Source organism: Triticum aestivum, chromosome 4B, assembly GCF_018294505.1.
Source record: "Triticum aestivum cultivar Chinese Spring chromosome 4B, IWGSC CS RefSeq v2.1, whole genome shotgun sequence".
Classification (NCBI taxonomy): domain Eukaryota; kingdom Viridiplantae; phylum Streptophyta; class Magnoliopsida; order Poales; family Poaceae; genus Triticum; species Triticum aestivum.
Window position 1 is genome coordinate 416,452,069 of NC_057804.1, and position 8,852 is coordinate 416,460,920.

The 8,852-nt window shown below is 40.0% G+C and overlaps 1 long non-coding RNA gene across 1 annotated transcript; it reads right to left on the bottom strand.

Moving 5' to 3' along the window:
• Positions 1 to 2,823: 2,823 nt before the first annotated feature.
• Positions 2,824 to 6,831, bottom strand: LOC123092453 (uncharacterized). The gene is made up of 3 exons (XR_006444601.1): positions 6,126 to 6,831; positions 4,104 to 4,985; positions 2,824 to 3,638 (listed from the first exon to the last, which is right to left on the bottom strand). It is a non-coding gene; the product is annotated as an uncharacterized lncRNA (long non-coding RNA).
• Positions 6,832 to 8,852: the final 2,021 nt, after the last annotated feature.

Genomic DNA, 8,852 nt, shown 5'->3' on the forward strand with positions numbered 1-8,852 from the left:
ATTTTACAAATATTGATATTTAAAATACTCGTCAAAACATAATTTTCACATAAAGGAAGTAGAAATACATTTCCAAATTTTAAAAAATATTTACGAATTTAAAAAATGGAAATGAATAAAAACAAGAAAAAAAACAAAGAAACAGGAAAAAATAAAGACAAATTCGATAAAATTGTCAGAAGAAAAAGTCAGAAAACAAGTAAAGAACCTTTTACGACCTTTCCAAAACCAAAAAGAATAGAAGCTGGACCAGCGCCCAGGCAGACTATTTTTGGGCCAAAGCCCATTAGCGCTTCACCTGTTCGCTCCTTTTGCCTGTTTGCTGCGCTTCCCCTATTCGTTTTTTGTTTCATAGCAAAAATGCCCGTGCGTTGCAACGGGAGAAAAACAATATCATAGAACATAGTGCAATAAACATGACCCAATAATATGTGCATGCCCTAATATTTGAACATAGGTACCCATATGTACCGTTCACTTAAAAAAACATGTTATGGCATTGCTAATAGAACGTTATAGCATTCTGAGTAATGTCTCGCTAATAGCATGCTATTGTTGCTTATCCTTCTTGTCTCGCCGACCAGTGGTCATGGTATACACTTGCAAATATAACAAATGTACCTCACTACATCTACGGTGAATCAAGGAACTTCTACAATTGACATGAGCAGATGAACAATATATGCTCACCTCAAGGAACAAAGCCAGGTCCATTTAGATGCTACCTCCAAGTTAATATGCCATAGCGTCACACCTTGTGAAAGGAACATTGTGTTAAACCGTGAGCCACAAACAGTCTAGTTTATTGACATAATTAAAGTAACTAATTATTTTATTTGTTCCAAAACCTATGCAAGGTAGCCAACCGTTGCAGACCTCTCTTCCCTATAAATAATTCAAAGAAGACAGAATTTTTGGGCAAAAAGTCTAGTTTATTGACAAAATTAGAGTAAATTAATTATTTACTTGATCCAGAACCTATGCAAGGTAGCCATCCGTCGCAAACTGTTCCTAAAAATAATCCAAAGAAGACAAATTACCAAGTTTTGGGCAAGCAAATTACCGTTCAAACAGTGCCGTTATAAATAATTCTCAAGTGGTTGCTTGTTTATTTTTGATGAAATGCAACCGGCACCGCTTTTCATTAGTTAAGAGGGAAACTGACAGGTTACAGAGTATACAGGCCATTGTAAAGTGACCGAAACAGAAGAGAAAAGGCAAACAATATTAGTTACAAGCTAGAAGGTTCACTGCAGACCATAAGACGACTACCCCATCCATTTCACTCCTTTCATTCCCTGCATGAAGGAAGGCTCAGAGCTCTTCCGAGATTGAGGTGAATCATTAACCCACATGTCATTGCTATCTAAAATAAAGATCAACGGAACCAATGTTTTGTTGGGCTTGGCACTAATTTTAAAAATTATTAACATGCATGATAATAGCATATTTGGAATCTACACATTTTTCTGATGGATTTTCAAAGAAGACAAATTACCAAGTTTTGGGCAAGCAAATTACCGTTGAAACAGTGCCGTTATAAATAATTCTCAAGTGGTTGCTTGTTTATTTTTGATGAAATGCAACCGGCACCGCTTTTCATTAGTTAAGAGGAAACTGACAGGTTACAGAGTATATAGGCCATTGTAAAGTGACCGAAACAAAAGAAAAAAGGCAAACAATATTAGTTACAAGCTAGAAGGTTCACTGCAGACCATAAGACGACTACCGCATCCATTTCACTCCTTTCATTCCCTGCATGAAGGAAGGCCCAGAGCTCTTCCGAGATTGAGGTTAATCATTAACCCACATGCCATTGCTATCTAAAATAAAGATCAACGGAACCAATGTTTTGTTGGGCTTGGCACTAATTTTAAAAATTATTAACATGCATGATAATAGCATATTTGGAATCTACACATTTTTCTGATGGATTTTCATATATGACATGTTAGATTTGGAGTTAGGATTTAAAAGATATGAATATTTTTAAAAGTATTTGATCTTTAAAAAAAAAAGGTTTAAAGGGGGTTCGAACCCACGATCTCCAGCGTGGTAGCCAAAGGCCCCAACCACTGCACTACATGTATGATTTTTCTACTGGATGGGATTCCGACCTATTGACCTAAGCTGACCGCGGCAAAAAAAATATAAGAAACGAAACGTTTTTTTCTACTTACTGGTGGCATGGCGGGTAAATATTCACAATTTCGGAGGTAATTTAGATGACGGACGACAGAAACACTATTTGCTTTATTATTACTACTACTACTACTAAGTAAAAATGCCCGTGCGTTGCAACGGGGTTTTAACAAAAACATGTGGTGAATTTTGATTGAGCAAAACAGTATAAAAAATACTCAAAAGTACCAAATGCGATTTTTCAAGTAAAAACCCTGAAAGTCTAAGCCTCTCCTATTGCAAAATCACATGGACTTGCATTTTTTCTTGCGTAGCAGTGATCTTTCCTCGCTCGTCATGTTTTCATGCCTCCTATTTCCTTTAACTCCACTATAATAATGAAGTGACAGTTCCTATAAGTCCAAATTGCATATCTCTTCAGGCTTTATCTGTGCTTGTTTCCCCTCTTTGGAGAGTTTTTGTTTCATCTTCTGAACTGAAGAACATGTGAATCACATCAGAATTCTGCCAGCAACCACCAGTACGACCTGTCCCAACCTAGTAAACTTATACAACATGTACTTGCACGATCCAACCTTTGTGATCAAGTTAAGTAGGGTTTTCTTTACTTTGCTTGCCGGGGCTTCCAATAATTCGTTTTTTTACTTGATCTTCCATATCATTAACCAACCTCTCAACCTGTTTGTCTTTGTCTTATTTTTCAGATTTGTTTTGGTGGTTGCAACATCACTACTCATTTACCAAAACTGGAGCCTGCTTCTTTGAACATCGCATTGTTCTCATCTTCTCCTTGACGATGTTGTGCAGCTGCCTGCTTGGATCTAGCCAATTAATCTCAAAAGTTGATTCTTTCTCTTCATTAGGCCCAGCAGAGTTAGGAAGGAACCCGACTATAGTCTATATCCCGTGCTCGACAAATCAGCAGGGAACTCACCTAGTGATGCCAACCTGAGCCTCTGAATCTCCCGCTCCTTCTCGTCACACATAGAAGGCAAGTAAATAAGCACGATAAGAGAAGCATCGTCTTGGCGAGTAGGGCCCCGCGGTGATCTCTCTTGTACGCTGCTGAGCAGGCACTTGCCCGTAGATCATGGCATGTGGCGGTGGCGGCGACGGCTGCGTGTACTGCGGCATCACGGGTGGGATCGCTCCCTAGTGTCTGATGATCGGCATGCCTAGCATGCACCTCTGTGTCCGTCGTCTCCAATGGTCCTGCCCCTTTGTTGGCTCGTGCGCCGCTGCAGCTGGTGTCGTTATGCTCCTCCAAGGTGGCGCCCTTCTTGGAAGAGACGTAAGTGGCTGCTGCCGCTCGCCTGCACAGCAACCCGACTTTGAGCCTGAGGCGTTCCTGCGTTGCTTGCGACGGAGCTTGGAGACGATGCCAGAATTTTGTCGTCGTTGTCCTCATGCACCGCCAGCTCAGGGGCAAGTACGCCTTCAAATTCGAATCTAGCGTCACCGTAAAAGAGGAATGTGCTAGAAATTCCCACATTAATCTGAAACATCTGACCGTTTATTAGATAGGAATATGCAATGTTGAACTGGAATTTAAATGTTTTGGTTGCAAGTGAACTCAGTACCACTCTTGTTGTTAGATATTTGTGATGTGAGCAAAATCATTGTACTACATATATAAATTGAATCAATATATACAGTTTATTTTACAAGAGCACACAATACAGTAATTTAGGATATAGATTAGAGGTTTCTATAGAATCTAAGCATTTAAAAGGAACATATTTTCACTCATGCTGCCATAACAACTTGACAATGAGAATCTTATAAGAACTACATTTTCAGTGATACAATCTAGAAATTATCAATTCCTAAGACCCTAGCTAGAACCCAATAACGATTTACAACAAGGATGGTCTAGCAAGAGCAAGATCAACACCATCTCTGAATTTCCTCAAGCATGTGATGCACAGCAACCAACAATGGTGGAGCAAAGTGAGTTGTACCTGAATAGTGCCCGACCGAAGCGACTCAGTCTGAGATTTCGTAGCCACAACCATGGCAAGCGTGCACGGCCTCACCATGAGCGAGAGAGGGCACCAAAGCTATTCTGGCTCAAATAGGATGAAGATGTTAGTGGTAGGAGAAGCATATGCCCCCTGGCCGTTGCTTAGGCAGCTCCGTACATGCAAATACAATACAAGAAATTGTTGGAATTGTCAGCTAAATAGCAAATTCAGTTAGAATTTCATGTCAACATAAAACCCCAATTTAATGAGATCAAGATATCTTTTTTTTACAAAAATAATAAACACAAGTGCTAGAACAATAGTTGTACCTAAATACAGTTTACGGATGCACATGAATAGATCCACACGAATAGAGCCAAATGAAGGGTCGACTCAGTAACCTCACCATGATCCCGAGATAATTGCTATCCCATCTGGAGGCGACTCCATCATTGCTATGGAGTAGAGCTACAGAACCACAGAACAACATCTCTCCTCATGGAACCAGGGTGAGAAGAACACGTAGAGGAGCATGATATGAGGTCACATAGGCATGATGTCAGGCACACTGGCAGCCGACAATGCCATGGAGAAGAAACATAGCAGAAGCAGCTGAGCGAGGATGTAGTGGGTCAGTGGGAAGGTCAAACGCAGCAGCTTGGACCAATTGAATTGATGGCCATTAGATAGGTCAATGAAAGAGAATTGGGTGGCGCTTGGCTAGGGTCTTTCTTTGCAATGTTCTTCTTCTTCGGGATTGCACTCCATCGCCACACTTCCTCGTGGTCTTCCCCATCCCGCCAGACACCCCCTGCCTCTTCTCACGCTGTCCCGCGGTCTGGTGTCGCTCGATGGCCTCACTGCTCAGTAGCTACTTCACTGTAAGAATGGGAACCAATCTTGTTTAGAGAGAACATTCTGTGAGTGAAAACTACAAAATGCATGAATCATCATGAAAACGAATAGCAGTACATCATAACCAAGTGAAGAAATAAATAAGAAGTGAAAGGAACTTGCAGAAATCAATTGCTTATGTAAGGATAATCTGCAAAAATATGTTTGTCAAGACAAATCTAAAAATCAAACTGCTTGTGTGACTTTAATACGAATTAAATTGTTGAACCAAATATGTTTGTCAAGACAAATCTGAAAACCAAACTGTTTGTGTGACCTTAATACGAATTAAATTGCTGAATCTCACTATAGTGGAAAAGATATTAATAACCAACAGGGTAAGACTTTCAATCCTACTGTTTGCTAGCATGCATAACAATGTGACTCCCAGCATACACCAACAATGCGAAAAAATTAGAGCTGTAAGGCATGAATTCCTAATACATAGAACATGATGATGAAAAACTAATTCAAGCTGAACAGAATCAAATCCTACAGCTCATCCATCTTATGAGGAAAGGATTCCTGCTTCCAAAATCTAATTGTCTCTGCAAATTCAGATGACCATTATAAGAATAATTAATATATCTCACCATGAGCGTCCAGATGTTATTGGAGCTGCTGTGTCTAGGCATAAAAAAGGGCAACACCTAACTGCAACTCCTTTATACGATTAAAGAAAGTTCAATATAAATTTGTCAAACAATAGGAGCCAGCGTACCCATGTGTCTTGAGACTCCACATGATGTAAATTAATTAGCAACCCATTATTCTAGTATCCCAATTAACTCCCACCATCCTACCATTTTTTGAATCATATGGAAGGAGAGCTAATCTCGTATGTGGGAGTTTACTTCAAGGATCTGTGACTGAAACTGGCTCAGACAAACACACAAACACCTTGTGTGCAAAAAATAACCGAGAACATCCACAAACACATGTGCGTCTGAAGTTGAGGTGTAGGGCGGTGTAGAGGGGGCGGAGAGGTCGCGGGCAAGTGCAGGGAGGACCGGCTGGCGGTGGCGGCGAGCACGAGCCCTCCCAGCCAGCTTACAGGGAGGAGCTCGGGCATGCGAAGGAAAGAAGGAGAGGTACCAAGAAGTGGGTCTGTCATGGCGAACTCACCAGATGCAGGGCAGGAAAGGCAGGTATGCCATCTTCCCTGGCAGGGAAGCGCTCGACGATCCAATACTGGAGGGGAAGCTGGCTCTGTGGTCGACGTTGACGCACCTGCCGTTAGCGCTGAGGTAGGGGCCGATGACCTTGCGGAGCAGGACGACGTTGTCCCTGAAGCCCGACCTGACGGCCCACCACATGATGGCCTCCACCTCCGGCTGGTCGTAGTCGCGAAGCTCCGCGCGGAGGCCGCGGTGGCCAAGCCGCGACCGTGTGGTCGGGGCGGTCGTACGCGGTCACCGCTCCCATCTCTCTTCCTCTGGCCTCCTCTTGTCCTCCCTTTTTCTCTCCTGCTCATCTCTCTCTTCTCTCATACATACCCGACGTCATGCCGCTCCCGCCGACCGTCGTGCTCCAGTGGCGAGGATGGGGGGCCCGGTCGGATCCGGGTGGATCTGGACGGGATGGATCCATTTCCGGCGGATTTGGCGTGGAGGCGGCCGGATCTGGCGAGATCGAGGGCTAGTGGCGCCATGGCCCTCCTGGAGGTCCCTGTTCAGCAAGAAAGAGAGACAGAGGTGAGAGGAGATCGAGAGGAAGGAGGGAAGGGGCGAGGCGGCGGGGCGCGGCGGAGGTGTGGGGTCGCCGGCGAGGCGGCTTGCGGGGGCGAGGGGAGCTCGGGCAGGATGGAGCAGCGGGAGGCGGAGCGGTCTGATTTGGGCTGGGTTTTCAGGGTTATTTTTGTAAAAGTGAAACGTTATCCACTAAAACAGGGACTGCGGGTTGAATTCGAATAAACTGAAGGACTTTTATGCAAAATCGCTAGCGACGACGGGCGACCAGAAGCATTCCGTGCTTTATTAGTAGGGAAATATTTATTATTATTATTTATTATTTATTATTATTATTATTTATTATTTATTATTATTATTATTTATCATTATTATTTATTATTATTATTTATTATTTATTATTTATTATTTATTATTACTATTATTTATTATTTATTATTTATTATATTATTTATTATTTATTGTTTATTATTTATTATTACTATTATTATTTATTATTATTTATTATTATTTATTATTTATTATTTATTATTTATTATTTGTTATTTATTGTTATTATTATTTATTATTATTTATTATTATTTATTATTTATTATTTATTATTTGTTATTTATTGTTATTATTTATTATTATTATTATTATTTATTATTTATTATTTATTATTATTATTTATTATTTATTATTATTATTTATTATTTATTATTTATTATTTATTATTTTTTATTTATTATATTATTATTATTTATTATTTATTATTTATTATTTATTATTTATTATTAGGTAGAGGTAGATTTGGGGCGGTCGTTTTATTAAAATGAACTTGAGAACTTGGAAAAAAACGTGAGTTTTAAAAAACATTCATGAAAATAGAAAAACCAGTCATTTGTAAAAAGTATACACGAATTGAAAAATATCTGTGAATTTAAATAAAGTGCCAATGGATCTGAAAAAGCTCATGAACATTGGAAAGGTTTGTATATTTTGAAAAATTTAACGAATTTAAAAATTAAAAATAAAATAAAAATAAAAAGAACAAACATTAAAAAAAGAAAAGAAAGAAAACAAAAAGCAAGAACTGAAAAGCCGAATGAATAAAAGGGAGAAAAATAGTGTGTTGAATATTCTAGAATGTTCACAAAACCAGATGGAGGAGTACGATCGGCCCACTACTAAACTCTGCTCACTCGGGGTGTGGTCGCCTTTTACCATGTACACTATTTTTTTAACATAGTATAGACGGAAGCGCTCGTATATACGTGCATATACTCATCCTTATAAATCTACATATGCACATCCTACCTCTATGAGCACCTTCGAGATCATTTTGACATTTTACAAAGTCACAGTAGGCGCCTCGTAGTAGACAAGAACGTCTCCTTCCACTGAACACGAATCGCCGAGAATTCTGAAGAAAATTCAGAATAAATGCGAGCATCGGGAATTGAACCCTGATGAGTTAGGGAAACCACTATCCATCTAGCCATCCAATCACAGATTAGTTTGTATGCACACTTTATTTGGCACATAACCGTTGCATAGGACTTTTTTTTCCGGGGAAAAGCTTGCATAGAATTTGCCGTAGAAGACACTTGGATCACATGAATAGAAAACCTTATGCAACCCGGTCTATGTGATAGGCCATGATTTTCTGTCGCAAAGTAATCCAACTATATGGGATCGTGCAGCTGGTTGTAGTGGGATGAGAAAGGCATATCTTCTGTTCTTTCAGCCTAGTAAGCACGTATGCTGGTCGCAAAGTAAGCACGTGCCTAATGAAAGAGCCCTTCTTCGGGACCATCCCTAAAGGTCACTTGAAGTGAACTGAGAGCGCAGCACGTGCTTATGAGCGCTCTCTTCAGATTTTGTTTTTTCTTTCTCGCATGTGTTTTCTGCTTTTTAGATGTTTTTTCAGAAAAAGGCTTTTCATTTTTTCAGTTATTTTAAGCTTTTGGACAAAAAAATACATATAAAAATGTGTTCTTCTTTTTTTGCTTTTTCGTTGTGCCTCTCAAAACCGAAAAAAAATCATACATTTTTTTTGTTTTACTTTCACGAGAGGTACGGATTTGCTTTTCGTGAGAGGTATGATCATCCCTCTTGGAAACGGAAAGAAACATGTTTTATTTTTTTCCTTTCGCAAGAGGCACGGCTGTGCCTCTCAAAA